Raw genomic sequence first — 5,353 nt, 5'->3', positions numbered from 1 at the left:
GCCTTTGATTCGTGTTTCGACTAAACTATTATATCCGTATCGTAATTTTGGAACCATAGCAACCGAAATCATCAAGTGTCGATATCATATAAGGAATTTATGATCATTTAATAAGAATTGGGTTGCCATATTTTTCAGATTAATGACGAAATTGCCACTGAATTAGTATTTAAAATTCTGCACTATTTTTAAATATTGAAACCAACATATCTCCTTCATTATAAGGTCATATGGAGTAATTCAAAAGGCTAACTTGACAATAATTTCACGAGAAATCCATTGGAGGCATCAAAAGCGAGTTTCAGGATCGTTTGGTATAAGAAACGAGGCGGAATAGCTGGGCATTTTTGGCTATTAATGTTGTTGGAGTTTTTCTCATCTTGAAAGTTTGGGATTGGGAGAATTCAAGGAAGTTCTTCATGTTTCTTCCATAGGGTATGGTCTAAGCCATAACCGAGTATTTTCCTTTGATTCATTCCCTTGGTTTAAGCTTTAATCCATGATTTTAATTGAAAACCCATTTAATTCTTTAAATCAAGACCTAGGGTTATGTCCTAAATTTTAAAAATTAAAAATGAGTTAGAGACATTTATTTCCCAATTCCTTTTGGAGACTTGTTCTCCTATATTAGGAGAATAACATACTCGAATTTGGCGAGTTTTGGAGGAGTATTTCGGAAGATATAGGACCCAACTAGTGTGGGTTGGACTCTTGGGTTATGAACACCCAAGAGCGATGTTTTAGCAAATTGGTTGAGCTATCGGACATTGATTGAGTCGGTTTTCATTCGTATAAGCTTGTATAGGTTCGGGCTTCGCTCAGGTAAGCTTGAATTCGGAATCCAAGGCATGCCCGATGTTGACTTTTATTGACTTTTTGGAGAAAATGTAAAGATCATAGTTTTATGTATTGTAATTGATTTCTCTTGAATTGTTTGATGTTATTAAGTTAATTTTGGTTAGATTTGAGTCGTGTGGAGGCGATTTTTAAGGGAAAAGCTATTTCTGAGATTGAATTGGCCTAGTTGAGGTAATTATCTTGCATAACATTGTATGGGAAAAACTATCCCTTAGGAATTGGTATCGATTGATTCATTTATGCTATGTGAAAGTCGTCTACGCAAGGTGACGAGTGGGGTACATGGGTTGTACGTGGTATTTGACCGGTTTAGGCTACTTAGACTATTTCCATGCTTTAATTGAAATGTCATATCATGTTCTAAATTCCCATAGTCAATCTATTCTTACTTGTATTAGTCTATCCTTACATGCCTTAAATGATTTCGTTAACACTTGTTGAACATCCTAATTGATAAATTACTCTCATGCATTAGTTGAATTTGTTGCCTCTATTATTGTTACATTTTATCTCTCTCATTGTTGATTATCGTTATTTGAAGTCATTTTTCGTGCTATCTCTCTCATTGTTGATAATCAATATTTGGAGTTATTGTTCATGTTATCCCTTCCCTTGTTGATTTCCATTATTTGAAGTCATTGTTACACATTTTCTCTTCCATTGTGAGTTATTCTTATTTAATATCGTGGTTATACATTGTTTCTCATTGTTGAGTTATTGGTGTTGAAGTTGTGAAAGTCATTATCACGTTGAGGCAAAATTGTTATCGTTGAAACATCTTCCTTGCTGAGCATTTTACATTCACTTTTGTTGTTGATATTCTTGTACCCGTTGTGGTGGAGCGATGGGCTATTGTTATGAAAACATTGATATTGTTGATTGTTGGCAAATTGGGATATATGAGCACTTGTGGTGCGAGTTGTTATTATAATGTGATATTGACATGAATGTGGTAGTATAAGGCTTGGGGTTAATGTGCATGCGGCGGTATATGGTGGGACTTATGTATTTGTTATTTGTAGAGGAACTACGTGAAGCCACGCGGCGTCATAAGGTGGACTAAAGTGCGTGTAGATATTTCGGAAAAACTATTTTCAAAACCTATTTCAAATGTAAGGCTCACGCGGCGATATAAGGAAAGATTGTGATTGAAATCGTGAAATGTGAATACGAAGCGGTACCTCGGTTGTGATTTTTATTGTACATTCCATGTTGGAATAACTTGTTGATTTGAACGGTCATTGTTCTTCCTTCAATCATTCATCCGCATTTTGATTGTGTTTGGCTATTCGTTGCTATCTTGGTATTGGAACGATTATGGTTTCTTGTGTGAGTCATGCATTCTATATGATTTATTGTGTTGCTTTAACATGCCAATATGTGCCTCTGTTATAACTTAGTGAATTGATTGTCAATGTGAATTTAATTGCGTGGAGTCACTATATCAAATTCTGTTGAGTTGTAGGTAACATAATGGTTTAAAGAAAAGAATTATTAACATGTTTTATTCTATGTGCCTCTTAAGATAGAAATCGTTATCTCACTCGGTGCATTATTATTCTAAATGGTTATCGCACTTTCACTATAATTGGGTTCTCAAATTATACTTATCACCCTGTTAGATGTTTACCTTACATAAAATTGTTATTATATTTTTCGTTAACAAATTCTATATTTACTTCGTTAATTTAGCTTATGCTTTGCTTTGTTTAAAAATGATACTTTTACCCAATTTTATTTATTTCTGAACTAAACCCATCCGATATTCTATTTCGTATAAATGGTGTATTATTTTACTTTACTTGATTTCTAAAATAAACTCATTATTTCATTTGATACCTTGCTTTATTCAATATTGTTATTACTATATTTTATGGTGTTTAAATGTATCTCTCATTCATGTAAATTGATATTTGTCACGGTTGTAAAGTATATGATAGCACGTGGGGTTTGCCGTACAAAGGTGATTGTTATTCTCGGCACGAGGTGCCATATATGTAAGATTTGGAAATTGTGGTTCATGACTTGTAGTTTATGAGGTGTGGTGCCTCATGGTAACTCTTGTAGTAAGTCCATGCATTGGGAGCGATTTGATTATTTGAGTTGTCATCCGTTTTTTCTTATTTGAGTTCATTTACATCTCATCAGTGTTCTTATTATGTTGTTTCTTTATTATTCGTTACTACTTGCTGCCATTTATATTTCTATTATTTCATTGTTGGTTGTAAATCAATAAGTTTTTCGCCGTTGGTCTTACATTGATGTTCTATCCATTGTTAGCTTATGTATATCTTGAACAAGTTTCTATGTCTAGTAGGTGTCTTGACCTGGCCTCGTCACTACTCTACCGATGTTAGGCTTGATACTTACTAGGTACCGATATGGTGTGCTTATACTATGCTTCGACACATTTTTGTACAAATTCAGGTATTTTGATCATGTTATTCAGAGTTGCGTCTGCGCGGCGGGAGACTTCAAGGTATACCTGCTTGACGTTCGCAGCCCTCAGAGTCACCATCTTACTTCATTATGCTACTGTTAAATTGTAATTCAAAATAGTATTGTGTTTAGAAATTCTGGTGTGTTTCAGTAATGCTTTTGACTCCGTCCGTACTACCGCTTTTGGAAAATGTATAACTATTAGCCGCTTGCGGATATATATATCATTTAATAGTTTATGACTAATGATTAAATAGTTTAGAGAGTAGGTCTCATCACGATATCTTACGATGAAAGTTGGGCCGTGACAGTTATCCCGGTTAATATCCATGGCTAGAATCTAAAGTAATTTAGTAAATTAGTACAAATTTATAAATTACAATTATCCTCTACGAGAAGCAGTTGGTGGAAATTTAATTACCTTGCCATCATCGGGAAGAGACATTGCAGTAGCAACAAGAGTTCAATGAGTTTTTGGCATTAATGAGTTTAAGAAGCATGCTCAAAATTTTGAAGTTAGTGAGATGAAGAAATTATCTTCTAGTTCTTGCTAATAGATCTTACTATAAGGAAAACAAAGTTAATTTGTTCCATTAATTTATTCATGGGACGGGTTACGGGTCAACGGGTTGTTGGAAACGGGATGGGTCTAATAATTTGTTTGTAGGACCAAGTTAATTTAGTGACGTGGCAATTTATTTGAGGGATATGGGTGCCACAATGGACAACCGTTAGAGTGAGGTGTATTTTTGTTTACTTTGTTAAAGGTAGGGATGTATTTAGACGAAAAGCATAACAAGGGATAAATGTAAATTATTTAGCAAAGTAAAGGGGTAAATCTAGACCTTTTCCCAAATGAAATAGAGGAAGTACTCAATTACATAAACTCCACACACTTTTGGAAATAAAAGTATTTGGAAATTACTTCAAAATAATATGAAAGCTTCCTTTTTTATATCCAAAAAAAATAAATTAAGGCCTCTCTCATTGAAGTATGACTTTAGGCTCATTCCTAACGTGAAAATGACACCAGGTAACCACTTTTGAGCATGTTGTTTAAAATATATTCAAAGTTTATAATGTATTTAAAAATTAGCTAACTCGCTCAAACTCCGGGACATGGCGTCATGAAGTTTAAACCTCAAGGTTCAAACTTCAGGACATCGTATCCTAAAGTTCGAAGATTGTATCCAAAAATTTGAATCTTATGGCATGAGTTTTAAATTAACAATTTCGAAATTCAAGACACTTAGTCCTGAATTTTAAATTGGCAGTTCAAGAAATTCAGAACATTTAGTCTTGAATTTTAAATTAGCAACTTAAAAATTTTGGATTCTAAGTTTTAAATTTCATGCTTATCATATGAAAACCAAGGTAGGACTCTATAATGTCATGCTTATCAGATTCATAAAGCTTATCAGTCAGAGGATATATTACCCTTCCAAATGAAAACCAACAGATCAATGCTTCTTATGGGGTGATTGATAAATGAAAAGGGAATGTCACTAACGGTATAAAATTAATAGAACAAATTAAGAACTCAAAGAAAAATAAGATCAATGCTTCTTATGGGTGATATATATCATATGCTTATTGCATTATATCAGCATGTATCAAAGACGTGTTCCATTTTTTGAGAGTGAAGTCGACGATAGTTACTGAACTACACAAATGTCACGATCCGAAATTCTCATTTGCGAGACTGTGATGGCGCCTAACATTTCACTTGCTAGGCAAACCAACATTAGAATAATTTAAACCATTTTTATAATTTATTTTAATTAAATAGTAAAGAAACCAAACACTGGAGTCACAAGTGTACGAGCTTCTAGAATAATACAAATAAAGGTCTCAATAAAAATAAAGTTGTCTGAAAAAAAGCACACAGCTAAGATATAGTAGAAGTGGATTTCAGAGCTGCGAACGCCATGCATCTATACCTCAAGTCTCCTCTGATAGTTGAATCCGACCAAATCTATAGTACGCCGTTGGGACCAACTCTGGCATCTGCACAAGAAGTGCAGAGTGTAGTATGAGTACAACCGACCATATGTAC

This window comes from Nicotiana tomentosiformis, chromosome 9, assembly GCF_000390325.3.
Source record: "Nicotiana tomentosiformis chromosome 9, ASM39032v3, whole genome shotgun sequence".
Taxonomy (NCBI): Eukaryota; Viridiplantae; Streptophyta; class Magnoliopsida; order Solanales; family Solanaceae; genus Nicotiana; species Nicotiana tomentosiformis.
The sequence above is the reverse complement of the archived record's forward strand: the minus strand, read 5'-3'. Positions refer to the sequence as shown.